Genomic DNA, 21,537 nt, shown 5'->3' with positions numbered 1-21,537 from the left:
TTTTGAAGATTTTAGACCAAAAAATGTTGACCAATACTGTCTACGACCATACCAGGTTGAATGCACCCGATCTCGTCCGATCTCGGAAGTTAAGCAACGTCGGGATTGGTTAGTACTTGGATGGGTGACCGCCTAGCAATACCAATTGTCATAGGCAAAATATTATTTTTAAAATATATTTAAATGTTAAAATTTTTAAAGATTCTAGACCAAAAAATGTTGACCAATACTGTCTACGACCAAACCAGGTTGAATGCACACGATCTCGTCCGATCTCGGAAGTTAAGCAACATCGGGATTGGTTGGTACTTGGATGGGGGACCGCCTAGGAATACCAATTGTCATAGGCAAAATATTATTTTTAAAATATATTTAAATGTTAGCATTTTAAAGATTTTAGACCAAAATATGTTTACCAACACTGTCTACGACCATACCAGGTTCAATGCACCCGATCTCGTCCGATCTCGGAAGTTAAGCAACGTTGGGATTGGTTAGTACTTGGATGGGTGACCGCCTAGGAATACCAATTGTCGTAGGCACAATATGATTTATTTAAGTTTTACATTTTTAAATAGATTAGACCATAAATGTTGACCAATACTGTCCACGACCATACCAGGTTGAATGCACACGATCTCGTCCGATTTCGAAAGTTAAGCAACGTCGGGATTGGTTAGTACTTGGATGGGTGACCGCCTAGGAATACCAATTGTCGTTGGCACAATATGATTTATTTAAGTTTTTGCATTTTTAAATAGATTAGACCATAAATGTTGACGATTACTGTCTACGACCATACCAGGTTGAATGCACCCGATCTCGTCCGATCTCGGAAGTTAATCAACGTCGGGATTGGTTAGTACTTGGATGGGTGACCGCCTAGGAATACCAATTGTCGTAGGCAAAATAAGATTTATTTAAGTTTTTACATTTTTAAATAGATTAATCCAAAAAATGTTGACCAATACTGGCTACGACCATACCTAGGAATACCAATTGTCGTAGGCACAATATGATTTATTTAAGTTTTTACATTTTTAAATTGATTAGACCATAAATGTTGACCAATACTGTCTACGACCATACCAGGTTGAATGCACCCGATCTCCTCCGATCTCGGAAGTTAAGCAACGTCGGGATTGGTTAGTACTTGGATGGGTGACCGCCTAGGAATACCAATTGTCGTAGGCAAAATATGATTTAATTAAGTTTTTATTTTTAAAATAGAATAGACATAAAATGTTGAGAAATACTGCTTACGACCATACCAGGTTGAATGCATCCGATCTCGTCCGATCTCGGAAGTTAAGCAACGTCGGGATTGGTTAGTACTTGGATGGGTGACCGCCTAGGAATACCAATTGTCGAAGGCAAAATATGATTTATTTAAGTTTTTACATTTTTAAACAGATTAGACCAAAAAATGTTGACCAATACTGGCTACGACCATACCAGGTTGAATGCACCCGATCTCGTCCGATCTCGGAAGTTAAGTAACGTCGGGATTGGTTAGTACTTGGATGGGTGACCGCCTAGCAATACCAATTGTCATAGGCAAAATATGATTTTTAAAATATATTTAAATGTTAACATTTTTGAAGATTTTAGACCAAAAAATGTTGACCAATACTGTCTACGACCATACCAGGTTGAATGCACCCGATCTCGTCCGATCTCGGAAGTTAAGCAACGTCGGGATTGATTAGTACTTGAATGGGTGACCGCCTAGGAATACCAATTGTCGTAGGCATAATATCATTTATTTAAGTTTTTACATTTTTAAATAGATTAGACCATAAATGTTGACCAATACTGTCTACGACCATACCAGGTTGAATGCACCCGATCTCGTCCGATCTCGGAAGTTAAGCAACGTCGGGATTGGTTAGTACTTGGATGGGTGACCGCCTAGGAATACCAATTGTCGTAGGCAAAATATGATTTATTTAAGTTTTTACATTTTTAAATAGATTAGACCAAAAAATGTTGACCAATACTGGCTACGAACATACCAGGTTGAATGCACCCGATCTCGTCCGATCTCGGAAGTTAAGCAACGTCGGGATTGGTTAGTACTTGGATGGGTGACCGCCTAGGAATACCAATTGTCGTAGGCAAAATATGATTTATTTAAGTTTTTACATTTTTAAATAGATTAGACCTAAAAATGTTGCCCAATACTGCATACGACCATACCAGGTTGAATGCACCCCATCTCGTCCGATCTCGGAAGTTAAGCAACGTCGGGATTGGTTAGTACTTGGATGGGTGACCGCATAGGAATACCAATTGTCGTAGGCACAATATGATTTGTTTAAGTTTTTACATTTTTAAATAGATTAGTCCATAAATGTTGACCAATACTGTCTACGACCATACCAGGTTGAATGCACCCGATCTCGTCCGATCTCGGAAGTTAAGCAACGTCGGGATTGGTTAGTACTTGGATGGGTGACCGCCTAGGAATACCAATTGTCGTAGGCAAAATATGATTTATTTAAGTTTTTACTTTTTTAAATAGATTAGACGTAAAATGTTGAGAAATAGTGCTTACGACCATACCAGGTTGAATGCACCCGATCTCGTCCGATCTCGGAAGTTAAGCAACGTCGGGATTGATTAGTACTTGGATGGGTGACCGCATAGCAATTCCAATTGTCATAGGCAAAATATGATTTATAAAATATATTTAAATGTTAACATTTTTGAAGATTTTAGACCAAAAAATGTTGACCAATACTGTTTACGACCAAACCAGGTTGAATGCACACGATCTCGTCCGATCTCGGAAGTTAAGCAACATCGGGATTGGTTGCTACTTGGATGGGTGACCGCCTAGGAATACCAATTGTCATAGGCAAAATATTATTTTTAAAATATATTTAAATGTTAGCATTTTAAAGATTTTAGACCAAAAAATGTTTACCAACACTGTCTACGACCATACCAGGTTCAATGCACCCGATCTCGTCCGATCTCGGAAGTTAAGCAACGTTGGGATTGGTTAGTACTTGGATGGGTAACCGCCTAGGAATACCAATTGTCGTAGGCACAATATGATTTATTTAAGTTTTACATTTTTAAATAGATTAGACCATAAATGTTGACCAATACTGTCCACGACCATACCAGGTTGAATGCACACGATCTCGTCCGATCTCGGAAGTGAAGCAACGTCGGGATTGGTTAGTACTTGGATGGGTGACCGCCTAGCAATACCAATTGTCGTAGGCACAATATGATTTATTTAAGTTTTTACATTTTTAAATAGATTAGACCATAAATGTTGACGATTACTGTCTACGACCATACCAGGTTGAATGCACCCGATCTTGTCCGATCTCGGAAGTTAAGCAACGTCCGGATTGGTTAGTACTTGGATGGGTGACCGCCTAGGAATACCAATTGTCGTAGGCAAAATATGATTTATTTAAATTTTACTTTTTTAAATAGATTAGACGTAAAATGTTGAGAAATAGTGCTTACGACCATACCAGGTTGAATGCACCCGATCTCGTCCGATCTCGGAAGTTAAGCAACGTCGGGATTGATTAGTACTTGGATGGGTGACCGCATAGGAATTCCAATTGTCATAGGCAAAATATGATTTATAAAATATATTTAAATGTTAACATTTTTGAAGATTTTAGACCAAAAAATGTTGACCAATACTGTCTACGACCAAACCAGGTTGAATGCACACGATCTCGTCCGATCTCGGAAGTTAATCAACTTCGGGATTGGTTAGTACTTGGATGGGTGACCGCCTAGGAATACCAATTGTCGTAGGCAAAATAAGATTTATTTAAGTTTTTACATTTTTAAATAGATTAATCCAAAAAATGTTGACCAATACTGGCTACGACCATACCTAGGAATACCAATTGTCGTAGGCACAATATGATTTATTTAAGTTTTTACATTTTTAAATTGATTAGACCATAAATGTTGACCAATACTGTCTACGACCATACCAGGTTGAATGCACCCGATCTCCTCCGATCTCGGAAGTTAAGCAACGTCGGGATTGGTTAGTACTTGGATGGGTGACCGCCTAGGAATACCAATTGTCGTAGGCAAAATATGATTTAATTAAGTTTTTATTTTTAAAATAGAATAGACATAAAATGTTGAGAAATACTGCTTACGACCATACCAGGTTGAATGCATCCGATCTCGTCCGATCTCGGAAGTTAAGCAACGTCGGGATTGGTTAGTACTTGGATGGGTGACTGCCTAGGAATACCAATTGTCGAAGGCAAAATATGATTTATTTAAGTTTTTACATTTTTAAACAGATTAGACCAAAAAATGTTGACCAATACTGGCTACGACCATACCAGGTTGAATGCACCCGATCTCGTCCGATCTCGGAAGTTAAGTAACGTCGGGATTGGTTAGTACTTGGATGGGTGACCGCCTAGCAATACCAATTGTCATAGGCAAAATATGATTTTTAAAATATATTTAAATGTTAACATTTTTGAAGATTTTAGACCAAAAAATGTTGACCAATACTGTCTACGACCATACCAGGTTGAATGCACCCGATCTCGTCCGATCTCGGAAGTTAAGCAACGTCGGGATTGGTTAGTACTTGAATGGGTGACCGCCTAGGAATACCAATTGTCGTAGGCATAATATCATTTATTTAAGTTTTTACATTTTTAAATAGATTAGACCATAAATGTTGACCAATACTGTCTACGACCATACCAGGTTGAATGCACCCGATCTCGTCCGATCTGGGAAGTTAAGCAACGTCGGGATTGGTTAGTACTTGGATGGGTGACCGCCTAGGAATACCAATTGTCGTAGGCAAAATATGATTTATTTAAGTTTTTACATTTTTAAATAGATTAGACCAAAAAATGTTGACCAATACTGGCTACGAACATACCAGGTTGAATGCACCCGATCTCGTCCGATCTCGGAAGTTAAGCAACGTCGGGATTGGTTAGTACTTGGATGGGTGACCGCCTAGGAATACCAATTGTCGTAGGCAAAATATGATTTATTTAAGTTTTTACATTTTTAAATAGATTAGACCTAAAAATGTTGCCCAATACTGCATACGACCATACCAGGTTGAATGCACCCCATCTCGTCCGATCTCGGAAGTTAAGCAACGTCGGGATTGGTTAGTACTTGGATGGGTGACCGCATAGGAATACCAATTGTCGTAGGCACAATATGATTTGTTTAAGTTTTTACATTTTTAAATAGATTAGTCCATAAATGTTGACCAATACTGTCTACGACCATACCAGGTTGAATGCACCCGATCTCGTCCGATCTCGGAAGTTAAGCAACGTCGGGATTGGTTAGTACTTGGATGGGTGACCGCCTAGGAATACCAATTGTCGTAGGCAAAATATGATTTATTTAAGTTTTTACTTTTTTAAATAGATTAGACGTAAAATGTTGAGAAATAGTGCTTACGACCATACCAGGTTGACTGCACTCGATCTCGTCCGATCTCGGAAGTTAAGCAACGTCGGGATTGATTAGTACTTGGATGGGTGACCGCATAGGAATTCCAATTGTCATAGGCAAAATATGATTTATAAAATATATTTAAATGTTAACATTTTTGAAGATTTTAGACCAAAAAATGTTGACCAATACTGTCTACGACCAAACCAGGTTGAATGCACACGATCTCGTCCGATCTCGGAAGTTAAGCAACATCGGGATTGGTTGCTACTTGGATGGGTGACCGCCTAGGAATACCAATTGTCATAGGCAAAATATTATTTTTAAAATATATTTAAATGTTAGCATTTTAAAGATTTTAGACCAAAAAATGTTTACCAACACTGTCTACGACCATACCAGGTTCAATGCACCCGATCTCGTCCGATCTCGGATGTTAAGCAACGTTGGGATTGGTTAGTACTTGGATGGGTAACCGCCTAGGAATACCAATTGTCGTAGGCACAATATGATTTATTTAAGTTTTACATTTTTAAATAGATTAGACCATAAATGTTGACCAATACTGTCCACGACCATACCAGGTTGAATGCACACGATCTCGTCCGATCTCGGAAGTTAAGCAACGTCGGGATTGGTTAGTACTTGGATGGGTGACCGCCTAGGAATACCAATTGTCGTAGGCAAAATATGATTTATTTAAGTTTTTACTTTTTTAAATAGATGAGACGTAAAATGTTGAGAAATAGTGCTTACGACCATACCAGGTTGAATGCACCCGATCTCGTCCGATCTCGGAAGTTAAGCAACGTCGGGATTGATTAGTACTTGGATGGGTGACCGCATAGGAATTCCAATTGTCATAGGCAAAATATGATTTATAAAATATATTTAAATGTTAACATTTTTGAAGATTTTAGACCAAAAAATGTTGACCAATACTGTCTACGACCAAACCAGGTTGAATGCACACGATCTCGTCCGATCTCGGAAGTTAAGCAACATCGGGATTGGTTGCTACTTGGATGGGTGACCGCCTAGGAATACCAATTGTCATAGGCAAAATATTATTTTTAAAATATATTTAAATGTTAGCATTTTAAAGATTTTAGACCAAAAAATGTTTACCAACACTGTCTACGACCATACCAGGTTCAATGCACCCGATCTCGTCCGATCTCGGAAGTTAAGCAACGTTGGGATTGGTTAGTACTTGGATGGGTAACCGCCTAGGAATACCAATTGTCGTAGGCACAATATGATTTATTTAAGTTTTACATTTTTAAATAGATTAGACCATAAATGTTGACCAATACTGTCCACGACCATACCAGGTTGAATGCACACGATCTCGTCCGATCTCGGAAGTGAAGCAACGTCGGGATTGGTTAGTACTTGGATGGGTGACCGCCTAGCAATACCAATTGTCGTAGGCACAATATGATTTATTTAAGTTTTTACATTTTTAAATAGATTAGACCATAAATGTTGACGATTACTGTCTACGACCATACCAGGTTGAATGCACCCGATCTTGTCCGATCTCGGAAGTTAAGCAACGTCCGGATTGGTTAGTACTTGGATGGGTGACCGCCTAGGAATACCAATTGTCGTAGGCAAAATATGATTTATTTAAATTTTACTTTTTTATATAGATTAGACGTAAAATGTTGAGAAATAGTGCTTACGACCATACCAGGTTGAATGCACCCGATCTCGTCCGATCTCGGAAGTTAAGCAACGTCGGGATTGATTAGTACTTGGATGGGTGACCGCATAGGAATTCCAATTGTCATAGGCAAAATATGATTTATAAAATATATTTAAATGTTAACATTTTTGAAGATTTTAGACCAAAAAATGTTGACCAATACTGTCTACGACCAAACCAGGTTGAATGCACACGATCTCGTCCGATCTCGGAAGTTAAGCAACATCGGGATTGGTTGCTACTTGGATGGGTGACCGCCTAGGAATACCAATTGTCATAGGCAAAATATTATTTTTAAAATATATTTAAATGTTAGCATTTTAAAGATTTTAGACCAAAAAATGTTTACCAACACTGTCTACGACCATACCAGGTTCAATGCACCCGATCTCGTCCGATCTCGGAAGTTAAGCAACGTTGGGATTGGTTAGTACTTGGATGGGTGACCGCCTAGGAATACCAATTGTCGTAGGCACAATATGATTTATTTAAGTTTTACATTTTTAAATAGATTAGACCATAAATGTTGACCAATACTGTCCACGACCATACCAGGTTGAATGCACACGATCTCGTCCGATCTCGGAAGTGAAGCAACGTCGGGATTGGTTAGTACTTGGATGGGTGACCGCCTAGCAATACCAATTGTCGTAGGCACAATATGATTTATTTAAGTTTTTACATTTTTAAATAGATTAGACCATAAATGTTGACGATTACTGTCTACGACCATACCAGGTTGAATGCACCCGATCTTGTCCGATCTCGGAAGTTAAGCAACGTCCGGATTGGTTAGTACTTGGATGGGTGACCGCCTAGGAATACCAATTGTCGTAGGCAAAATAAGATTTATTTAAGTTTTTACATTTTTAAATAGATTAGACCAAAAAATGTTGACCAATACTGGCTACGACCATACCTAGGAATACCAATTGTCGTAGGCACAATATGATTTATTTAAGTTTTTACATTTTCAAATTGATTAGATCATAAATGTTGACCAATACTGTCTACGACCATACCAGGTTGAATGCACCCGATCTTGTCCGATCTCGGAAGTTAAGCAACGTCGGGATTGGTTAGTACTTGGATGGGTGACCGCCTAGGAATACCAATTGTCGTAGGCAAAATATGATTTATTTAAGTTTTTATTTTCAAATTAGAATAGACATAAAAGGTTGAGAAATACTGCTTACGACCATACCAGGTTGAATGCATCCGATCTCGTCCGATCTCGGAAGTTAAGCAACGTCGGGATTGGTTAGTACTTGGATGGGTGACCGCCTAGGAATACCAATTGTCGTAGGCAAAATATGATTTATTTAAGTTTTTACATTTTTAAATAGATTAGACCAAAAAATGTTGACCAATACTGGCTACGACCATACCAGGTTGAATGCACCCGATCTCGTCCGATCTCGGAAGTTAAGCAACGTCGGGATTGGTTAGTACTTGGATGGGTGACCGCCTAGCAATACCAATTGTCATAGGCAAAATTTGATTTTTAAAATATATTTAAATGTTAACATTTTCAAAGATTTTAGACCAAAAAATGTTGACCAATACTCTCTACGACCATACCAGGTTGAATGCACCCGATCTCGTCCGATCTCGGAAGTTAAGCAACGTCGGGATTGGTTAGTACTTGGATGGGTGACCGCCTAGGAATACCAATTGTCGTAGGCATAATATCATTTATTTAAGTTGTTACATTTTTAAAAAGATTAGACCATAAATGTTGACCAATACTGTCTACGACCATACCAGGTTGAATGCACCCGATCTCGTCCGATCTCGGAAGTTAAGCAACGTCGGGATTGGTTAGTACTTGGATGGGTGACCGCCTAGGAATACCAATTGTGGTAGGCAAAATATGATTTATTTAAGTTTTTACATTTTTAAATAGATTAGACCAAAAAATGTTGACCAATACTGGCTACGAACATACCAGGTTGAATGCACCCGATATCGTCCGATCTCGGAAGTTAAGCAACGTCGGGATTGGTTAGTACTTGGATGGGTGACCGCCTAGGAATTCCAATTGTCATAGGCAAAATATGATTTATAAAATATATTTAAATGTTAACATTTTTGAAGATTTTAGACCAAAAAATGTTGACCAATACTGTCTACGACCAAACCAGGTTGAATGCACACGATCTCGTCCGATCTCGGAAGTTAAGCAACATCGGGATTGGTTGCTACTTGGATGGGTGACCGCCTAGGAATACCAATTGTCGTAGGCAAAATATGATTTATTTAAGTTTTTACATTTTTAAATAGATTAGACCTAAAAATGTTGCCCAATACTGCATACGACCATACCAGGTTGAATGCACCCCATCTCGTCCGATCTCGGAAGTTAAGCAACGTCGGGATTGGTTAGTACTTGGATGGGTGACCGCATAGGAATACCAATTGTCGTAGGCACAATATGATTTGTTTAAGTTTTTACATTTTTAAATAGATTAGTCCATAAATGTTGACCAATACTGTCTACGACCATACCAGGTTGAATGCACCCGATCTCGTCCGATCTCGGAAGTTAAGCAACGTCGGGATTGGTTAGTACTTGGATGGGTGACCGCCTAGGAATACCAATTGTCGTAGGCAAAATATGATTTATTTAAGTTTTTACTTTTTTAAATAGATTAGACGTAAAATGTTGAGAAATAGTGCTTACGACCATACCAGGTTGAATGCACCCGATCTCGTCCGATCTCGGAAGTTAAGCAACGTCGGGATTGATTAGTACTTGGATGGGTGACCGCATAGGAATTCCAATTGTCATAGGCAAAATATGATTTATAAAATATATTTAAATGTTAACATTTTTGAAGATTTTAGACCAAAAAATGTTGACCAATACTGTCTACGACCAAACCAGGTTGAATGCACACGATCTCGTCCGATCTCGGAAGTTAAGCAACATCGGGATTGGTTGCTACTTGGATGGGTGACCGCCTAGGAATACCAATTGTCATAGGCAAAATATTATTTTTAAAATATATTTAAATGTTAGCATTTTAAAGATTTTAGACCAAAAAATGTTTACCAACACTGTCTACGACCATACCAGGTTCAATGCACCCGATCTCGTCCGATCTCGGAAGTTAAGCAACGTTGGGATTGGTTAGTACTTGGATGGGTAACCGCCTAGGAATACCAATTGTCGTAGGCACAATATGATTTATTTAAGTTTTACATTTTTAAATAGATTAGACCATAAATGTTGACCAATACTGTCCACGACCATACCAGGTTGAATGCACACGATCTCGTCCGATCTCGGAAGTGAAGCAACGTCGGGATTGGTTAGTACTTGGATGGGTGACCGCCTAGCAATACCAATTGTCGTAGGCACAATATGATTTATTTAAGTTTTTACATTTTTAAATAGATTAGACCATAAATGTTGACGATTACTGTCTACGACCATACCAGGTTGAATGCACCCGATCTTGTCCGATCTCGGAAGTTAAGCAACGTCCGGATTGGTTAGTACTTGGATGGGTGACCGCCTAGGAATACCAATTGTCGTAGGCAAAATATGATTTATTTAAATTTTACTTTTTTAAATAGATTAGACGTAAAATGTTGAGAAATAGTGCTTACGACCATACCAGGTTGAATGCACCCGATCTCGTCCGATCTCGGAAGTTAAGCAACGTCGGGATTGATTAGTACTTGGATGGGTGACCGCATAGGAATTCCAATTGTCATAGGCAAAATATGATTTATAAAATATATTTAAATGTTAACATTTTTGAAGATTTTAGACCAAAAAATGTTGACCAATACTGTCTACGACCAAACCAGGTTGAATGCACACGATCTCGTCCGATCTCGGAAGTTAATCAACGTCGGGATTGGTTAGTACTTGGATGGGTGACCGCCTAGGAATACCAATTGTCGTAGGCAAAATAAGATTTATTTAAGTTTTTACATTTTTAAATAGATTAATCCAAAAAATGTTGACCAATACTGGCTACGACCATACCTAGGAATACCAATTGTCGTAGGCACAATATGATTTATTTAAGTTTTTACATTTTTAAATTGATTAGACCATAAATGTTGACCAATACTGTCTACGACCATACCAGGTTGAATGCACCCGATCTCCTCCGATCTCGGAAGTTAAGCAACGTCGGGATTGGTTAGTACTTGGATGGGTGACCGCCTAGGAATACCAATTGTCGTAGGCAAAATATGATTTAATTAAGTTTTTATTTTTAAAATAGAATAGACATAAAATGTTGAGAAATACTGCTTACGACCATACCAGGTTGAATGCATCCGATCTCGTCCGATCTCGGAAGTTTAGCAACGTCGGGATTGGTTAGTACTTGGATGGGTGACCGCCTAGGAATACCAATTGTCGAAGGCAAAATATGATTTATTTAAGTTTTTACATTTTTAAACAGATTAGACCAAAAAATGTTGACCAATACTGGCTACGACCATACCAGGTTGAATGCACCCGATCTCGTCCGATCTCGGAAGTTAAGTAACGTCGGGATTGGTTAGTACTTGGATGGGTGACCGCCTAGCAATACCAATTGTCATAGGCAAAATGTGATTTTTAAAATATATTTAAATGTTAACATTTTTGAAGATTTTAGACCAAAAAATGTTGACCAATACTGTCTACGACCATACCAGGTTGAATGCACCCGATCTCGTTCGATCTCGGAAGTTAAGCAACGTCGGGATTGGTTAGTACTTGAATGGGTGACCGCCTAGGAATACCAATTGTCGTAGGCATAATATCATTTATTTAAGTTTTTACATTTTTAAATAGATTAGACCATAAATGTTGACCAATACTGTCTACGACCATACCAGGTTGAATGCACCCGATCTCGTCCGATCTGGGAAGTTAAGCAACGTCGGGATTGGTTAGTACTTGGATGGGTGACCGCCTAGGAATACCAATTGTCGTAGGCAAAATATGATTTATTTAAGTTTTTACATTTTTAAATAGATTAGACCAAAAAATGTTGACCAATACTGGCTACGAACATACCAGGTTGAATGCACCCGATCTCGTCCGATCTCGGAAGTTAAGCAACGTCGGGATTGGTTAGTACTTGGATGGGTGACCGCCTAGGAATACCAATTGTCGTAGGCAAAATATGATTTATTTAAGTTTTTACATTTTTAAATAGATTAGACCTAAAAATGTTGCCCAATACTGCATACGACCATACCAGGTTGAATGCACCCCATCTCGTCCGATCTCGGAAGTTAAGCAACGTCGGGATTGGTTAGTACTTGGATGGGTGACCGCATAGGAATACCAGTTGTCGTAGGCACAATATGATTTGTTTAAGTTTTTACATTTTTAAATAGATTAGTCCATAAATGTTGACCAATACTGTCTACGACCATACCAGGTTGAATGCACCCGATCTCGTCCGATCTCGGAAGTTAAGCAACGTCGGGATTGGTTAGTACTTGGATGGGTGACCGCCTAGGAATACCAATTGTCGTAGGCAAAATATGATTTATTTAAGTTTTTACTTTTTTAAATAGATTAGACGTAAAATGTTGAGAAATAGTGCTTACGACCATACCAGGTTGAATGCACCCGATCTCGTCCGATCTCGGAAGTTAAGCAACGTCGGGATTGATTAGTACTTGGATGGGTGACCGCATAGGAATTTCTAATTGTCATAGGCAAAATATGATTTATAAAATATATTTAAATGTTAACATTTTTGAAGATTTTAGACCAAAAAATGTTGACCAATACTGTCTACGACCAAACCAGGTTGAATGCACACGATCTCGTCCGATCTCGGAAGTTAAGCAACATCGGGATTGGTTGCTACTTGGATGGGTGACCGCCTAGGAATACCAATTGTCATAGGCAAAATATTATTTTTAAAATATATTTAAATGTTAGCATTTTAAAGATTTTAGACCAAAAAATGTTTACCAACACTGTCTACGACCATACCAGGTTCAATGCACCCGATCTCGTCCGATCTCGGAAGTTAAGCAACGTTGGGATTGGTTAGTACTTGGATGGGTAACCGCCTAGGAATACCAATTGTCGTAGGCACAATATGATTTATTTAAGTTTTACATTTTTAAATAGATTAGACCATAAATGTTGACCAATACTGTCCACGACCATGCCAGGTTGAATGCACACGATCTCGTCCGATCTCGGAAGTGAAGCAACGTCGGGATTGGTTAGTACTTGGATGGGTGACCGCCTAGCAATACCAATTGTCGTAGGCACAATATGATTTATTTAAGTTTTTACAATTTTAAATAGATTAGACCATAAATGTTGACGATTACTGTCTACGACCATACCAGGTTGAATGCACCCGATCTTGTCCGATCTCGGAAGTTAAGCAACGTCCGGATTGGTTAGTACTTGGATGGGTGACCGCCTAGGAATACCAATTGTCGTAGGCAAAATATGATTTATTTAAATTTTACTTTTTTAAATAGATTAGACGTAAAATGTTGAGAAATAGTGCTTACGACCATACCAGGTTGAATGCACCCGATCTCGTCCGATCTCGGAAGTTAAGCAACGTCGGGATTGATTAGTACTTGGATGGGTGACCGCATAGGAATTCCAATTGTCATAGGCAAAATATGATTTATAAAATATATTTAAATGTTAACATTTTTGAAGATTTTAGACCAAAAAATGTTGACCAATACTGTCTACGACCAAACCAGGTTGAATGCACACGATCTCGTCCGATCTCGGAAGTTAAGCAACATCGGGATTGGTTGCTACTTGGATGGGTGACCGCCTAGGAATACCAATTGTCATAGGCAAAATATTATTTTTAAAATATATTTAAATGTTAGCATTTTAAAGATTTTAGACCAAAAAATGTTTACCAACACTGTCTACGACCATACCAGGTTCAATGCACCCGATCTCGTCCGATCTCGGAAGTTAAGCAACGTTGGGATTGGTTAGTACTTGGATGGGTGACCGCCTAGGAATACCAATTGTCGTAGGCACAATATGATTTATTTAAGTTTTACATTTTTAAATAGATTAGACCACAAATGTTGACCAATACTGTCCACGACCATACCAGGTTGAATGCACACGATCTCGTCCGATCTCGGAAGTGAAGCAACGTCGGGATTGGTTAGTACTTGGATGGGTAACCGCCTAGCAATACCAATTGTCGTAGGCACAATATGATTTATTTAAGTTTTTACATTTTTAAATAGATTAGACCATAAATGTTGACGATTACTGTCTACGACCATACCAGGTTGAATGCACCCGATCTTGTCCGATCTCGGAAGTTAAGCAACGTCCGGATTGGTTAGTACTTGGATGGGTGACCGCCTAGGAATACCAATTGTCGTAGGCAAAATAAGATTTATTTAAGTTTTTACATTTTTAAATAGATTAGACCAAAAAATGTTGACCAATACTGGCTACGACCATACCTAGGAACACCAATTGTCGTAGGCACAATATGATTTTTTTAAGTTTTTACATTTTCAAATTGATTAGATCATAAATGTTGACCAATACTGTCTACGACCATACCAGGTTGAATGCACCCGATCTCCTCCGATCTCGGAAGTTAAGCAACGTCGGGATTGGTTAGTACTTGGATGGGTGACCGCCTAGGAATACCAATTGTCGTAGGCAAAATATGATTTATTTAAGTTTTTATTTTCAAATTAGAATAGACATAAAAGGTTGAGAAATACTGCTTACGACCATACCAGGTTGAATGCATCCGATCTCGTCCGATCTCGGAAGTTAAGCAACGTCGGGATTGGTTAGTACTTGGATGGGTGACCGCCTAGGAATACCAATTGTCGTAGGCAAAATATGATTTATTTAAGTTTTTACATTTTTAAATAGATTAGACCAAAAAATGTTGACCAATACTGGCTACGACCATACCAGGTTGAATGCACCCGATCTCGTCCGATCTCGGAAGTTAAGCAACGTCGGGATTGGTTAGTACTTGGATGGGTGACCGCCTAGCAATACCAATTGTCATAGGCAAAATTTGATTTTTAAAATATATTTAAATGTTAACATTTTCAAAGATTTTAGACCAAAAAATGTTGACCAATACTCTCTACGACCATACCAGGTTGAATGCACCCGATCTCGTCCGATCTCGGAAGTTAAGCAACGTCGGGATTGGTTAGTACTTGGATGGGTGACCGCCTAGCAATACCAATTGTCATAGGCAAAATTTGATTTTTAAAATATATTTAAATGTTAACATTTTCAAAGATTTTAGACCAAAAAATGTTGACCAATACTCTCTACGACCATACCAGGTTGAATGCACCCGATCTCGTCCGATCTCGGAAGTTAAGCAACGTCGGGATTGGTTAGTACTTGGATGGGTGACCGCCTAGGAATACCAATTGTCGTAGGCATAATATCATTTATTTAAGTTGTTACATTTTTAAAAAGATTAGACCATAAATGTTGACCAATACTGTCTACGACCATACCAGGTTGAATGCACCCGATCTCGTCCGATCTCGGAAGTTAAGCAACGTCGGGATTGGTTAGTACTTGGATGGGTGACCGCCTAGGAATACCAATTGTGGTAGGCAAAATATGATTTATTTAAGTTTTTACATTTTTAAATAGATTAGACCAAAAAATGTTGACCAATACTGGCTACGAACATACCAGGTTGAATGCACCCGATATCGTCCGATCTCGGAAGTTAAGCAACGTCGGGATTGGTTAGTACTTGGATGGGTGACCGCCTAGGAATTCCAATTGTCATAGGCAAAATATGATTTATAAAATATATTTAAATGTTAACATTTTTGAAGATTTTAGACCAAAAAATGTTGACCAATACTGTCTACGACCAAACCAGGTTGAATGCACACGATCTCGTCCGATCTCGGAAGTTAAGCAACATCGGGATTGGTTGCTACTTGGATGGGTGACCGCCTAGGAATACCAATTGTCATAGGCAAAATATTATTTTTAAAATATATTTAAATGTTAGCATTTTAAAGATTTTAGACCAAAAAATGTTTACCAACACTGTCTACGACCATACCAGGTTCAATGCACCCGATCTCGTCCGATCTCGGAAGTTAAGCAACGTTGGGATTGGTTAGTACTTGGATGGGTGACCGCCTAGGAATACCAATTGTCGTAGGCACAATATGATTTATTTAAGTTTTACATTTTTAAATAGATTAGACCATAAATGTTGACCAATACTGTCCACGACCATACCAGGTTGAATGCACACGATCTCGTCCGATCTCGGAAGTGAAGCAACGTCGGGATTGGTTAGTACTTGGATGGGTGACCGCCTAGCAATACCAATTGTCGTAGGCACAATATGATTTATTTAAGTTTTTACATTTTTAAATAGATTAGACCATAAATGTTGACGATTACTGTCTACGACCATACCAGGTTGAATGCACCCGATCTTGTCCGATCTCGGAAGTTAAGCAACGTCCGGATTGGTTAGTACTTGGATGGGTGACCGCCTAGGAATACCAATTGTCGTAGGCAAAATATGATTTATTTAAGTTTTTACATTTTTAAATAGATTAGACCAAAAAATGTTGACCAATACTGGCTACGACCATACCTAGGAATACCAATTGTCGTAGGCACAATATGATTTATTTAAGTTTTTACATTTTCAAATTGATTAGATCATAAATGTTGACCAATACTGTCTACGACCATACCAGGTTGAATGCACCCGATCTCCTCCGATCTCGGAAGTTAAGCAACGTCGGGATTGGTTAGTACTTGGATGGGTGACCGCCTAGGAATACCAATTGTCGTAGGCAAAATATGATTTATTTAAGTTTTTATTTTCAAATTAGAATAGACATAAAAGGTTGAGAAATACTGCTTACGACCATACCAGGTTGAATGCATCCGATCTCGTCCGATCTCGGAAGTTAAGCAACGTCGGGATTGGTTAGTACTTGGATGGGTGACCGCCTAGGAATACCAATTGTCGTAGGCAAAATATGATTTATTTAAGTTTTTACATTTTTAAATAGATTAGACCAAAAAATGTTGACCAATACTGGCTACGACCATACCAGGTTGAATGCACCCGATCTCGTCCGATCTCGGAAGTTAAGCAACGTCGGGATTGGTTAGTACTTGGATGGGTGACCGCCTAGCAATACCAATTGTCATAGGCAAAATTTGATTTTTAAAATATATTTAAATGTTAACATTTTCAAAGATTTTAGACCAAAAAATGTTGACCAATACTCTCTACGACCATACCAGGTTGAATGCACCCGATCTCGTCCGATCTCGGAAGTTAAGCAACGTCGGGATTGGTTAGTACTTGGATGGGTGACCGCCTAGGAATACCAATTGTCGTAGGCATAATATCATTTATTTAAGTTGTTACATTTTTAAAAGATTAGACCATAAATGTTGACCAATACTGTCTACGACCATACCAGGTTGAATGCACCCGATCTCGTCCGATCTCGGAAGTTAAGCAACGTCGGGATTGGTTAGTACTTGGATGGGTGACCGCCTAGGAATACCAATTGTGGTAGGCAAAATATGATTTATTTAAGTTTTTACATTTTTAAATAGATTAGACCAAAAAATGTTGACCAATACTGGCTACGAACATACCAGGTTGAATGCACCCGATATCGTCCGATCTCGGAAGTTAAGCAACGTCGGGATTGGTTAGTACTTGGATGGGTGACCGCCTAGGAATACCAATTGTCGTAGGCAAAATATGATTTATTTAATTTTTACATTTTTAAATAGATTAGACCTAAAAATGTTGACCAATACTGGCTACGACCATACCAGGTTGAATGCACCCCATCTCGTCCGATCTCGGAAGTTAAGCAACGTCGGGATTGGTTAGTACTTGGATGGGTGACCGCCTAGGAATACCAATTGTCGTAGGCACAATATGATTTGTTTAAGTTTTTTCATTTTTAAATAGATTAGACCATAAATGTTGACCAATACTGTCTACGACCATACCAGGTTGAATGCACCCGATCTCGTCCGATCTCGGAAGTTAAGCAACGTCGGGATTGGTTAGTACTTGGATGGGTGACCGCCTAGGAATACCAATTGTCGTAGGCAAAATATGATTTATTTAAGTTTTTACTTTTTTAAATAGATTAGACGTAAAATGTTGAGAAATACTGCTTACGACCATACCAGGTTGAATGCACCCGATCTCGTCCGATCTCGGAAGTTAAGTAAAGTCGGGATTGGTTAGTACTTGGATGGGTGACCGCCTAGCAATACCAATTGTCATAGGCAAAATATGATTTTTAAAATATATTTAAATGTTAACATTTTTAAAGATTTTAGACCAAAAAATTTTGACCAATACTGTCTACGACCACACCAGGTTGAATGCACCCGATCTCGTCCGATCTCGGAAGTTAAGCAACGTCGGGATTGGTTAGTACTTGGATTGGTGACCGCCTAGGAATACCAATTGTCGCAGGCACAATATGATTTATTTAAGTTTTTACATATTTAAATAGATTAGACCATAAATGTTGACCAATACTGTCTACGACCATACCAGGTTGAATGCACCCGATCTCGTCCGATCTCGGAAGTTAAGCAACGTCGGGATTGGTTAGTACTTGGATGGGTGACCGCCTAGGAATACCAATTGTCGTATGCAAAATATGATTTATTTAAGTTTTTACTTTTTTAAATAGATTAGACGCAAAATGTTGAGAAATACTGCTTACGACCATACCAGGTTGAATGCACCCGATCTCGTCCGATCTGGGAAGTTAAGCAACGTCGGGATTGTTTAGTACTTGGATGGGTGACCGCCTAGGAATACCAATTGTCGTAGGCACAATATGATTTATTTAAGTTTTACATTTTTAAATAGATTAGACCATAAATGTTGACCAATACTGTCCACGACCATACCAGGTTGAATGCACACGATCTCGTCCGATCTCGGAAGTGAAGCAACGTCGGGATTGGTTAGTACTTGGATGGGTGACCGCCTAGCAATACCAATTGTCGTAGGCACAATATGATTTATTTAAGTTTTTACATTTTTAAATAGATTAGACCATAAATGTTGACGATTACTGTCTACGACCATACCAGGTTGAATGCACCCGATCTTGTCCGATCTCGGAAGTTAAGCAACGTCCGGATTGGTTAGTACTTGGATGGGTGACCGCCTAGGAATACCAATTGTCGTAGGCAAAATATGATTTATTTAAGTTTTTACATTTTTAAATAGATTAGACCAAAAAATGTTGACCAATACTGGCTACGACCATACCTAGGAATACCAATTGTCGTAGGCACAATATGATTTATTTAAGTTTTTACATTTTCAAATTGATTAGATCATAAATGTTGACCAATACTGTCTACGACCATACCAGGTTGAATGCACCCGATCTCCTCCGATCTCGGAAGTTAAGCAACGTCGGGATTGGTTAGTACTTGGATGGGTGACCGCCTAGGAATACCAATTGTCGTAGGCAAAATATGATTTATTTAAGTTTTTATTTTCAAATTAGAATAGACATAAAAGGTTGAGAAATACTGCTTACGACCATACCAGGTTGAATGCATCCGATCTCGTCCGATCTCGGAAGTTAAGCAACGTCGGGATTGGTTAGTACTTGGATGGGTGACCGCCTAGGAATACCAATTGTCGTAGGCAAAATATGATTTATTTAAGTTTTTACATTTTTAAATAGATTAGACCAAAAAATGTTGACCAATACTGGCTACGACCATACCAGGTTGAATGCACCCGATCTCGTCCGATCTCGGAAGTTAAGTAACGTCGGGATTGGTTAGTACTTGGATGGGTGACCGCCTAGCAATACCAATTGTCATAGGCAAAATTTGATTTTTAAAATATATTTAAATGTTAACATTTTCAAAGATTTTAGACCAAAAAATGTTGACCAATACTCTCTACGACCATACCAGGTTGAATGCACCCGATCTCGTCCGATCTCGGAAGTTAAGCAACGTCGGGATTGGTTAGTACTTGGATGGGTGACCGCCTAGGAATACCAATTGTCGTAGGCATAATATCATTTATTTAAGTTGTTACATTTTTAAAAGATTAGACCATAAATGTTGACCAATACTGTCTACGACCATACCAGGTTGAATGCACCCGATCTCGTCCGATGTCGGAAGTTAAGCAACGTCGGGATTGGTTAGTACTTGGATGGGTGACCGCCTAGGAATACCAATTGTGGTAGGCAAAATATGATTTTTTTAAGTTTTTACATTTTTAAATAGATTAGACCAAAAAATGTTGACCAATACTGGCTACGAACATACCAGGTTGAATGCACCCGATATCGTCCGATCTCGGAAGTTAAGCAACGTCGGGATTGGTTAGTACTTGGATGGGTGACCGCCTAGGAATACCAATTGTCGTAGGCAAAATATGATTTATTTAATTTTTACATTTTTAAATAGATTAGACCTAAAAATGTTGACCAATACTGGCTACGACCATACCAGGTTGAATGCACCCCATCTCGTCCGATCTCGGAAGTTAAGCAACGTCGGGATTGGTTAGTACTTGGATGGGTGACCGCCTAGGAATACCAATTGTCGTAGGCACAATATGATTTGTTTAAGTTTTTTCATTTTTAAATAGATTAGACCATAAATGTTGACCAATACTGTCTACGACCATACCAGGTTGAATGCACCCGATCTCGTCCGATCTCGGAAGTTAAGCAACGTCGGGATTGGTTAGTACTTGGATGGGTGACCGCCTAGGAATACCAATTGTCGTAGGCAAAATATGATTTATTTAAGTTTTTACTTTTTTAAATAGATTAGACGTAAAATGTTGAGAAATACTGCTTACGACCATACCAGGTTGAATGCACCCGATCTCGTCCGATCTCGGAAGTTAAGTAAAGTCGGGATTGGTTAGTACTTGGATGGGTGACCGCCTAGCAATACCAATTGTCATAGGCAAAATATGATTTTTAAAATATATTTAAATGTTAACATTTTTAAAGATTTTAGACCAAAAAATTTTGACCAATACTGTCTACGACCACACCAGGTTGAATGCACCCGATCTCGTCCGATCTCGGAAGTTAAGCAACGTCGGGATTGGTTAGTACTTGGATTGGTGACCGCCTAGGAATACCAATTGTCGCAGGCACAATATGATTTATTTAAGTTTTTACATATTTAAATAGATTAGACCATAAATGTTGACCAATACTGTCTACGACCATACCAGGTTGAATGCACCCGATCTCGTCCGATCTCGGAAGTTAAGCAACGTCGGGATTGGTTAGTACTTGGATGGGTGACCGCCTAGGAATACCAATTGTCGTATGCAAAATATGATTTATTTAAGTTTTTACTTTTTTAAATAGATTAG

General features: G+C 38.7%; 44 non-coding genes and 68 pseudogenes across 44 annotated transcripts; all 112 read left to right on the top strand.

The window, feature by feature from the left end:
• Window positions 1–38: 38 nt before the first annotated feature.
• Window positions 39–157, top strand: LOC146156831 (5S ribosomal RNA; annotated as a pseudogene).
• Window positions 158–231: 74 nt separating this feature from the next.
• On the top strand, window positions 232–350 carry LOC146156830 (5S ribosomal RNA; annotated as a pseudogene).
• A 73-nt stretch (window positions 351–423) lies between these two features.
• LOC146156829 (5S ribosomal RNA) lies at window positions 424–542 on the top strand. Its single transcript, XR_014497560.1, has one exon. It is a non-coding gene; the product is annotated as a 5S ribosomal RNA (ribosomal RNA).
• A 63-nt stretch (window positions 543–605) lies between these two features.
• Window positions 606–724, top strand: LOC146156828 (5S ribosomal RNA; annotated as a pseudogene).
• Window positions 725–788: 64 nt separating this feature from the next.
• On the top strand, window positions 789–907 carry LOC146156827 (5S ribosomal RNA). The gene has a single exon (XR_014496385.1). It is a non-coding gene; the product is annotated as a 5S ribosomal RNA (ribosomal RNA).
• A 168-nt stretch (window positions 908–1,075) lies between these two features.
• LOC146156826 (5S ribosomal RNA) lies at window positions 1,076–1,194 on the top strand. The gene has a single exon (XR_014496109.1). It is a non-coding gene; the product is annotated as a 5S ribosomal RNA (ribosomal RNA).
• A 63-nt stretch (window positions 1,195–1,257) lies between these two features.
• Window positions 1,258–1,376, top strand: LOC146156825 (5S ribosomal RNA; annotated as a pseudogene).
• Window positions 1,377–1,441: 65 nt separating this feature from the next.
• Window positions 1,442–1,560, top strand: LOC146156824 (5S ribosomal RNA; annotated as a pseudogene).
• A 74-nt stretch (window positions 1,561–1,634) lies between these two features.
• On the top strand, window positions 1,635–1,753 carry LOC146156823 (5S ribosomal RNA). Its single transcript, XR_014496474.1, has one exon. It is a non-coding gene; the product is annotated as a 5S ribosomal RNA (ribosomal RNA).
• Window positions 1,754–1,817: 64 nt separating this feature from the next.
• LOC146156822 (5S ribosomal RNA) lies at window positions 1,818–1,936 on the top strand. Its single transcript, XR_014495401.1, has one exon. It is a non-coding gene; the product is annotated as a 5S ribosomal RNA (ribosomal RNA).
• Window positions 1,937–2,001: 65 nt separating this feature from the next.
• Window positions 2,002–2,120, top strand: LOC146156821 (5S ribosomal RNA). The gene has a single exon (XR_014498323.1). It is a non-coding gene; the product is annotated as a 5S ribosomal RNA (ribosomal RNA).
• Window positions 2,121–2,185: 65 nt separating this feature from the next.
• LOC146156820 (5S ribosomal RNA) lies at window positions 2,186–2,304 on the top strand (annotated as a pseudogene).
• Window positions 2,305–2,368: 64 nt separating this feature from the next.
• LOC146156819 (5S ribosomal RNA) lies at window positions 2,369–2,487 on the top strand. Its single transcript, XR_014495400.1, has one exon. It is a non-coding gene; the product is annotated as a 5S ribosomal RNA (ribosomal RNA).
• A 64-nt stretch (window positions 2,488–2,551) lies between these two features.
• Window positions 2,552–2,670, top strand: LOC146156818 (5S ribosomal RNA; annotated as a pseudogene).
• A 74-nt stretch (window positions 2,671–2,744) lies between these two features.
• Window positions 2,745–2,863, top strand: LOC146156817 (5S ribosomal RNA; annotated as a pseudogene).
• Window positions 2,864–2,936: 73 nt separating this feature from the next.
• Window positions 2,937–3,055, top strand: LOC146156816 (5S ribosomal RNA). The gene has a single exon (XR_014498160.1). It is a non-coding gene; the product is annotated as a 5S ribosomal RNA (ribosomal RNA).
• A 63-nt stretch (window positions 3,056–3,118) lies between these two features.
• On the top strand, window positions 3,119–3,237 carry LOC146156815 (5S ribosomal RNA; annotated as a pseudogene).
• Window positions 3,238–3,301: 64 nt separating this feature from the next.
• Window positions 3,302–3,420, top strand: LOC146156814 (5S ribosomal RNA; annotated as a pseudogene).
• Window positions 3,421–3,483: 63 nt separating this feature from the next.
• On the top strand, window positions 3,484–3,602 carry LOC146156813 (5S ribosomal RNA; annotated as a pseudogene).
• Window positions 3,603–3,676: 74 nt separating this feature from the next.
• Window positions 3,677–3,795, top strand: LOC146156812 (5S ribosomal RNA; annotated as a pseudogene).
• A 168-nt stretch (window positions 3,796–3,963) lies between these two features.
• On the top strand, window positions 3,964–4,082 carry LOC146156811 (5S ribosomal RNA). The gene has a single exon (XR_014496108.1). It is a non-coding gene; the product is annotated as a 5S ribosomal RNA (ribosomal RNA).
• A 63-nt stretch (window positions 4,083–4,145) lies between these two features.
• Window positions 4,146–4,264, top strand: LOC146156810 (5S ribosomal RNA; annotated as a pseudogene).
• Window positions 4,265–4,329: 65 nt separating this feature from the next.
• Window positions 4,330–4,448, top strand: LOC146156809 (5S ribosomal RNA; annotated as a pseudogene).
• Window positions 4,449–4,522: 74 nt separating this feature from the next.
• Window positions 4,523–4,641, top strand: LOC146156808 (5S ribosomal RNA). Its single transcript, XR_014495720.1, has one exon. It is a non-coding gene; the product is annotated as a 5S ribosomal RNA (ribosomal RNA).
• A 64-nt stretch (window positions 4,642–4,705) lies between these two features.
• LOC146156807 (5S ribosomal RNA) lies at window positions 4,706–4,824 on the top strand. The gene has a single exon (XR_014498485.1). It is a non-coding gene; the product is annotated as a 5S ribosomal RNA (ribosomal RNA).
• A 65-nt stretch (window positions 4,825–4,889) lies between these two features.
• Window positions 4,890–5,008, top strand: LOC146156806 (5S ribosomal RNA). The gene has a single exon (XR_014498322.1). It is a non-coding gene; the product is annotated as a 5S ribosomal RNA (ribosomal RNA).
• A 65-nt stretch (window positions 5,009–5,073) lies between these two features.
• LOC146156805 (5S ribosomal RNA) lies at window positions 5,074–5,192 on the top strand (annotated as a pseudogene).
• A 64-nt stretch (window positions 5,193–5,256) lies between these two features.
• On the top strand, window positions 5,257–5,375 carry LOC146156804 (5S ribosomal RNA). The gene has a single exon (XR_014495399.1). It is a non-coding gene; the product is annotated as a 5S ribosomal RNA (ribosomal RNA).
• A 64-nt stretch (window positions 5,376–5,439) lies between these two features.
• On the top strand, window positions 5,440–5,558 carry LOC146156803 (5S ribosomal RNA; annotated as a pseudogene).
• A 74-nt stretch (window positions 5,559–5,632) lies between these two features.
• Window positions 5,633–5,751, top strand: LOC146156802 (5S ribosomal RNA; annotated as a pseudogene).
• A 73-nt stretch (window positions 5,752–5,824) lies between these two features.
• Window positions 5,825–5,943, top strand: LOC146156801 (5S ribosomal RNA; annotated as a pseudogene).
• Window positions 5,944–6,006: 63 nt separating this feature from the next.
• LOC146156800 (5S ribosomal RNA) lies at window positions 6,007–6,125 on the top strand (annotated as a pseudogene).
• A 64-nt stretch (window positions 6,126–6,189) lies between these two features.
• LOC146156799 (5S ribosomal RNA) lies at window positions 6,190–6,308 on the top strand (annotated as a pseudogene).
• Window positions 6,309–6,382: 74 nt separating this feature from the next.
• Window positions 6,383–6,501, top strand: LOC146156798 (5S ribosomal RNA; annotated as a pseudogene).
• A 73-nt stretch (window positions 6,502–6,574) lies between these two features.
• LOC146156797 (5S ribosomal RNA) lies at window positions 6,575–6,693 on the top strand. Its single transcript, XR_014498159.1, has one exon. It is a non-coding gene; the product is annotated as a 5S ribosomal RNA (ribosomal RNA).
• Window positions 6,694–6,756: 63 nt separating this feature from the next.
• On the top strand, window positions 6,757–6,875 carry LOC146156796 (5S ribosomal RNA; annotated as a pseudogene).
• A 64-nt stretch (window positions 6,876–6,939) lies between these two features.
• LOC146156795 (5S ribosomal RNA) lies at window positions 6,940–7,058 on the top strand (annotated as a pseudogene).
• A 63-nt stretch (window positions 7,059–7,121) lies between these two features.
• On the top strand, window positions 7,122–7,240 carry LOC146156794 (5S ribosomal RNA; annotated as a pseudogene).
• A 74-nt stretch (window positions 7,241–7,314) lies between these two features.
• LOC146156793 (5S ribosomal RNA) lies at window positions 7,315–7,433 on the top strand (annotated as a pseudogene).
• A 73-nt stretch (window positions 7,434–7,506) lies between these two features.
• Window positions 7,507–7,625, top strand: LOC146156792 (5S ribosomal RNA). The gene has a single exon (XR_014497559.1). It is a non-coding gene; the product is annotated as a 5S ribosomal RNA (ribosomal RNA).
• Window positions 7,626–7,688: 63 nt separating this feature from the next.
• LOC146156791 (5S ribosomal RNA) lies at window positions 7,689–7,807 on the top strand (annotated as a pseudogene).
• A 64-nt stretch (window positions 7,808–7,871) lies between these two features.
• Window positions 7,872–7,990, top strand: LOC146156790 (5S ribosomal RNA; annotated as a pseudogene).
• A 168-nt stretch (window positions 7,991–8,158) lies between these two features.
• On the top strand, window positions 8,159–8,277 carry LOC146156789 (5S ribosomal RNA). Its single transcript, XR_014496858.1, has one exon. It is a non-coding gene; the product is annotated as a 5S ribosomal RNA (ribosomal RNA).
• Window positions 8,278–8,340: 63 nt separating this feature from the next.
• Window positions 8,341–8,459, top strand: LOC146156788 (5S ribosomal RNA). Its single transcript, XR_014496752.1, has one exon. It is a non-coding gene; the product is annotated as a 5S ribosomal RNA (ribosomal RNA).
• Window positions 8,460–8,524: 65 nt separating this feature from the next.
• On the top strand, window positions 8,525–8,643 carry LOC146156787 (5S ribosomal RNA; annotated as a pseudogene).
• Window positions 8,644–8,717: 74 nt separating this feature from the next.
• Window positions 8,718–8,836, top strand: LOC146156786 (5S ribosomal RNA). Its single transcript, XR_014496790.1, has one exon. It is a non-coding gene; the product is annotated as a 5S ribosomal RNA (ribosomal RNA).
• Window positions 8,837–8,900: 64 nt separating this feature from the next.
• On the top strand, window positions 8,901–9,019 carry LOC146156785 (5S ribosomal RNA). Its single transcript, XR_014497498.1, has one exon. It is a non-coding gene; the product is annotated as a 5S ribosomal RNA (ribosomal RNA).
• A 65-nt stretch (window positions 9,020–9,084) lies between these two features.
• LOC146156784 (5S ribosomal RNA) lies at window positions 9,085–9,203 on the top strand (annotated as a pseudogene).
• Window positions 9,204–9,277: 74 nt separating this feature from the next.
• On the top strand, window positions 9,278–9,396 carry LOC146156783 (5S ribosomal RNA; annotated as a pseudogene).
• Window positions 9,397–9,461: 65 nt separating this feature from the next.
• Window positions 9,462–9,580, top strand: LOC146156782 (5S ribosomal RNA; annotated as a pseudogene).
• A 64-nt stretch (window positions 9,581–9,644) lies between these two features.
• Window positions 9,645–9,763, top strand: LOC146156781 (5S ribosomal RNA). Its single transcript, XR_014495398.1, has one exon. It is a non-coding gene; the product is annotated as a 5S ribosomal RNA (ribosomal RNA).
• Window positions 9,764–9,827: 64 nt separating this feature from the next.
• LOC146156780 (5S ribosomal RNA) lies at window positions 9,828–9,946 on the top strand (annotated as a pseudogene).
• Window positions 9,947–10,020: 74 nt separating this feature from the next.
• Window positions 10,021–10,139, top strand: LOC146156779 (5S ribosomal RNA; annotated as a pseudogene).
• A 73-nt stretch (window positions 10,140–10,212) lies between these two features.
• On the top strand, window positions 10,213–10,331 carry LOC146156778 (5S ribosomal RNA). The gene has a single exon (XR_014498158.1). It is a non-coding gene; the product is annotated as a 5S ribosomal RNA (ribosomal RNA).
• Window positions 10,332–10,394: 63 nt separating this feature from the next.
• LOC146156777 (5S ribosomal RNA) lies at window positions 10,395–10,513 on the top strand (annotated as a pseudogene).
• Window positions 10,514–10,577: 64 nt separating this feature from the next.
• Window positions 10,578–10,696, top strand: LOC146156776 (5S ribosomal RNA; annotated as a pseudogene).
• Window positions 10,697–10,759: 63 nt separating this feature from the next.
• LOC146156775 (5S ribosomal RNA) lies at window positions 10,760–10,878 on the top strand (annotated as a pseudogene).
• Window positions 10,879–10,952: 74 nt separating this feature from the next.
• LOC146156774 (5S ribosomal RNA) lies at window positions 10,953–11,071 on the top strand (annotated as a pseudogene).
• Window positions 11,072–11,239: 168 nt separating this feature from the next.
• LOC146156773 (5S ribosomal RNA) lies at window positions 11,240–11,358 on the top strand. Its single transcript, XR_014496107.1, has one exon. It is a non-coding gene; the product is annotated as a 5S ribosomal RNA (ribosomal RNA).
• A 63-nt stretch (window positions 11,359–11,421) lies between these two features.
• On the top strand, window positions 11,422–11,540 carry LOC146156772 (5S ribosomal RNA; annotated as a pseudogene).
• A 65-nt stretch (window positions 11,541–11,605) lies between these two features.
• Window positions 11,606–11,724, top strand: LOC146156771 (5S ribosomal RNA; annotated as a pseudogene).
• Window positions 11,725–11,798: 74 nt separating this feature from the next.
• On the top strand, window positions 11,799–11,917 carry LOC146156770 (5S ribosomal RNA). Its single transcript, XR_014496133.1, has one exon. It is a non-coding gene; the product is annotated as a 5S ribosomal RNA (ribosomal RNA).
• Window positions 11,918–11,981: 64 nt separating this feature from the next.
• LOC146156769 (5S ribosomal RNA) lies at window positions 11,982–12,100 on the top strand. Its single transcript, XR_014498484.1, has one exon. It is a non-coding gene; the product is annotated as a 5S ribosomal RNA (ribosomal RNA).
• A 65-nt stretch (window positions 12,101–12,165) lies between these two features.
• Window positions 12,166–12,284, top strand: LOC146156768 (5S ribosomal RNA). Its single transcript, XR_014498321.1, has one exon. It is a non-coding gene; the product is annotated as a 5S ribosomal RNA (ribosomal RNA).
• Window positions 12,285–12,349: 65 nt separating this feature from the next.
• Window positions 12,350–12,468, top strand: LOC146156767 (5S ribosomal RNA; annotated as a pseudogene).
• A 64-nt stretch (window positions 12,469–12,532) lies between these two features.
• On the top strand, window positions 12,533–12,651 carry LOC146156766 (5S ribosomal RNA). The gene has a single exon (XR_014495397.1). It is a non-coding gene; the product is annotated as a 5S ribosomal RNA (ribosomal RNA).
• Window positions 12,652–12,715: 64 nt separating this feature from the next.
• LOC146156765 (5S ribosomal RNA) lies at window positions 12,716–12,835 on the top strand (annotated as a pseudogene).
• A 74-nt stretch (window positions 12,836–12,909) lies between these two features.
• On the top strand, window positions 12,910–13,028 carry LOC146156764 (5S ribosomal RNA; annotated as a pseudogene).
• A 73-nt stretch (window positions 13,029–13,101) lies between these two features.
• Window positions 13,102–13,220, top strand: LOC146156763 (5S ribosomal RNA). The gene has a single exon (XR_014498157.1). It is a non-coding gene; the product is annotated as a 5S ribosomal RNA (ribosomal RNA).
• Window positions 13,221–13,283: 63 nt separating this feature from the next.
• LOC146156762 (5S ribosomal RNA) lies at window positions 13,284–13,402 on the top strand (annotated as a pseudogene).
• A 64-nt stretch (window positions 13,403–13,466) lies between these two features.
• Window positions 13,467–13,585, top strand: LOC146156761 (5S ribosomal RNA; annotated as a pseudogene).
• Window positions 13,586–13,648: 63 nt separating this feature from the next.
• Window positions 13,649–13,767, top strand: LOC146156760 (5S ribosomal RNA; annotated as a pseudogene).
• A 74-nt stretch (window positions 13,768–13,841) lies between these two features.
• Window positions 13,842–13,960, top strand: LOC146156759 (5S ribosomal RNA; annotated as a pseudogene).
• A 73-nt stretch (window positions 13,961–14,033) lies between these two features.
• On the top strand, window positions 14,034–14,152 carry LOC146156758 (5S ribosomal RNA). Its single transcript, XR_014497558.1, has one exon. It is a non-coding gene; the product is annotated as a 5S ribosomal RNA (ribosomal RNA).
• A 63-nt stretch (window positions 14,153–14,215) lies between these two features.
• Window positions 14,216–14,334, top strand: LOC146156757 (5S ribosomal RNA; annotated as a pseudogene).
• Window positions 14,335–14,398: 64 nt separating this feature from the next.
• On the top strand, window positions 14,399–14,517 carry LOC146156756 (5S ribosomal RNA; annotated as a pseudogene).
• Window positions 14,518–14,685: 168 nt separating this feature from the next.
• Window positions 14,686–14,804, top strand: LOC146156755 (5S ribosomal RNA). The gene has a single exon (XR_014496106.1). It is a non-coding gene; the product is annotated as a 5S ribosomal RNA (ribosomal RNA).
• A 63-nt stretch (window positions 14,805–14,867) lies between these two features.
• Window positions 14,868–14,986, top strand: LOC146156754 (5S ribosomal RNA). The gene has a single exon (XR_014496751.1). It is a non-coding gene; the product is annotated as a 5S ribosomal RNA (ribosomal RNA).
• Window positions 14,987–15,051: 65 nt separating this feature from the next.
• On the top strand, window positions 15,052–15,170 carry LOC146156753 (5S ribosomal RNA; annotated as a pseudogene).
• A 74-nt stretch (window positions 15,171–15,244) lies between these two features.
• Window positions 15,245–15,363, top strand: LOC146156752 (5S ribosomal RNA; annotated as a pseudogene).
• Window positions 15,364–15,437: 74 nt separating this feature from the next.
• On the top strand, window positions 15,438–15,556 carry LOC146156751 (5S ribosomal RNA). The gene has a single exon (XR_014496789.1). It is a non-coding gene; the product is annotated as a 5S ribosomal RNA (ribosomal RNA).
• Window positions 15,557–15,620: 64 nt separating this feature from the next.
• Window positions 15,621–15,739, top strand: LOC146156750 (5S ribosomal RNA). The gene has a single exon (XR_014497497.1). It is a non-coding gene; the product is annotated as a 5S ribosomal RNA (ribosomal RNA).
• Window positions 15,740–15,804: 65 nt separating this feature from the next.
• LOC146156749 (5S ribosomal RNA) lies at window positions 15,805–15,923 on the top strand (annotated as a pseudogene).
• A 74-nt stretch (window positions 15,924–15,997) lies between these two features.
• Window positions 15,998–16,116, top strand: LOC146156748 (5S ribosomal RNA; annotated as a pseudogene).
• Window positions 16,117–16,189: 73 nt separating this feature from the next.
• LOC146156747 (5S ribosomal RNA) lies at window positions 16,190–16,308 on the top strand. Its single transcript, XR_014497557.1, has one exon. It is a non-coding gene; the product is annotated as a 5S ribosomal RNA (ribosomal RNA).
• Window positions 16,309–16,371: 63 nt separating this feature from the next.
• LOC146156746 (5S ribosomal RNA) lies at window positions 16,372–16,490 on the top strand (annotated as a pseudogene).
• A 64-nt stretch (window positions 16,491–16,554) lies between these two features.
• LOC146156745 (5S ribosomal RNA) lies at window positions 16,555–16,673 on the top strand (annotated as a pseudogene).
• Window positions 16,674–16,841: 168 nt separating this feature from the next.
• LOC146156744 (5S ribosomal RNA) lies at window positions 16,842–16,960 on the top strand. Its single transcript, XR_014496105.1, has one exon. It is a non-coding gene; the product is annotated as a 5S ribosomal RNA (ribosomal RNA).
• Window positions 16,961–17,023: 63 nt separating this feature from the next.
• Window positions 17,024–17,142, top strand: LOC146156743 (5S ribosomal RNA). The gene has a single exon (XR_014496750.1). It is a non-coding gene; the product is annotated as a 5S ribosomal RNA (ribosomal RNA).
• A 65-nt stretch (window positions 17,143–17,207) lies between these two features.
• Window positions 17,208–17,326, top strand: LOC146156742 (5S ribosomal RNA; annotated as a pseudogene).
• Window positions 17,327–17,400: 74 nt separating this feature from the next.
• Window positions 17,401–17,519, top strand: LOC146156741 (5S ribosomal RNA). Its single transcript, XR_014496788.1, has one exon. It is a non-coding gene; the product is annotated as a 5S ribosomal RNA (ribosomal RNA).
• A 63-nt stretch (window positions 17,520–17,582) lies between these two features.
• Window positions 17,583–17,701, top strand: LOC146156740 (5S ribosomal RNA). Its single transcript, XR_014497496.1, has one exon. It is a non-coding gene; the product is annotated as a 5S ribosomal RNA (ribosomal RNA).
• A 65-nt stretch (window positions 17,702–17,766) lies between these two features.
• LOC146156739 (5S ribosomal RNA) lies at window positions 17,767–17,885 on the top strand (annotated as a pseudogene).
• Window positions 17,886–17,949: 64 nt separating this feature from the next.
• On the top strand, window positions 17,950–18,068 carry LOC146156738 (5S ribosomal RNA; annotated as a pseudogene).
• A 64-nt stretch (window positions 18,069–18,132) lies between these two features.
• On the top strand, window positions 18,133–18,251 carry LOC146156737 (5S ribosomal RNA). Its single transcript, XR_014495396.1, has one exon. It is a non-coding gene; the product is annotated as a 5S ribosomal RNA (ribosomal RNA).
• A 64-nt stretch (window positions 18,252–18,315) lies between these two features.
• LOC146156736 (5S ribosomal RNA) lies at window positions 18,316–18,434 on the top strand (annotated as a pseudogene).
• A 74-nt stretch (window positions 18,435–18,508) lies between these two features.
• LOC146156735 (5S ribosomal RNA) lies at window positions 18,509–18,627 on the top strand (annotated as a pseudogene).
• A 64-nt stretch (window positions 18,628–18,691) lies between these two features.
• LOC146156734 (5S ribosomal RNA) lies at window positions 18,692–18,810 on the top strand. The gene has a single exon (XR_014496901.1). It is a non-coding gene; the product is annotated as a 5S ribosomal RNA (ribosomal RNA).
• Window positions 18,811–18,874: 64 nt separating this feature from the next.
• On the top strand, window positions 18,875–18,993 carry LOC146156733 (5S ribosomal RNA; annotated as a pseudogene).
• A 63-nt stretch (window positions 18,994–19,056) lies between these two features.
• Window positions 19,057–19,175, top strand: LOC146156732 (5S ribosomal RNA; annotated as a pseudogene).
• A 64-nt stretch (window positions 19,176–19,239) lies between these two features.
• Window positions 19,240–19,358, top strand: LOC146156731 (5S ribosomal RNA; annotated as a pseudogene).
• Window positions 19,359–19,526: 168 nt separating this feature from the next.
• On the top strand, window positions 19,527–19,645 carry LOC146156730 (5S ribosomal RNA). The gene has a single exon (XR_014496104.1). It is a non-coding gene; the product is annotated as a 5S ribosomal RNA (ribosomal RNA).
• A 63-nt stretch (window positions 19,646–19,708) lies between these two features.
• Window positions 19,709–19,827, top strand: LOC146156729 (5S ribosomal RNA). Its single transcript, XR_014496749.1, has one exon. It is a non-coding gene; the product is annotated as a 5S ribosomal RNA (ribosomal RNA).
• A 65-nt stretch (window positions 19,828–19,892) lies between these two features.
• On the top strand, window positions 19,893–20,011 carry LOC146156728 (5S ribosomal RNA; annotated as a pseudogene).
• A 74-nt stretch (window positions 20,012–20,085) lies between these two features.
• Window positions 20,086–20,204, top strand: LOC146156727 (5S ribosomal RNA). The gene has a single exon (XR_014496787.1). It is a non-coding gene; the product is annotated as a 5S ribosomal RNA (ribosomal RNA).
• Window positions 20,205–20,267: 63 nt separating this feature from the next.
• LOC146156726 (5S ribosomal RNA) lies at window positions 20,268–20,386 on the top strand (annotated as a pseudogene).
• A 65-nt stretch (window positions 20,387–20,451) lies between these two features.
• LOC146156725 (5S ribosomal RNA) lies at window positions 20,452–20,570 on the top strand (annotated as a pseudogene).
• Window positions 20,571–20,634: 64 nt separating this feature from the next.
• Window positions 20,635–20,753, top strand: LOC146156724 (5S ribosomal RNA; annotated as a pseudogene).
• A 64-nt stretch (window positions 20,754–20,817) lies between these two features.
• Window positions 20,818–20,936, top strand: LOC146156723 (5S ribosomal RNA). The gene has a single exon (XR_014495395.1). It is a non-coding gene; the product is annotated as a 5S ribosomal RNA (ribosomal RNA).
• Window positions 20,937–21,000: 64 nt separating this feature from the next.
• LOC146156722 (5S ribosomal RNA) lies at window positions 21,001–21,119 on the top strand (annotated as a pseudogene).
• A 74-nt stretch (window positions 21,120–21,193) lies between these two features.
• LOC146156721 (5S ribosomal RNA) lies at window positions 21,194–21,312 on the top strand (annotated as a pseudogene).
• A 64-nt stretch (window positions 21,313–21,376) lies between these two features.
• LOC146156720 (5S ribosomal RNA) lies at window positions 21,377–21,495 on the top strand. The gene has a single exon (XR_014496900.1). It is a non-coding gene; the product is annotated as a 5S ribosomal RNA (ribosomal RNA).
• The last annotated feature ends 42 nt before the right edge of the window (window positions 21,496–21,537 follow it).

This window comes from Ascidiella aspersa, chromosome 4 (genome assembly GCF_963924565.1).
Source record: "Ascidiella aspersa chromosome 4, kaAscAspe10.2, whole genome shotgun sequence".
In the NCBI taxonomy this organism is placed as follows: domain Eukaryota; kingdom Metazoa; phylum Chordata; class Ascidiacea; order Phlebobranchia; family Ascidiidae; genus Ascidiella; species Ascidiella aspersa.
This window is presented reverse-complemented; position numbering and strand designations above follow the sequence as displayed.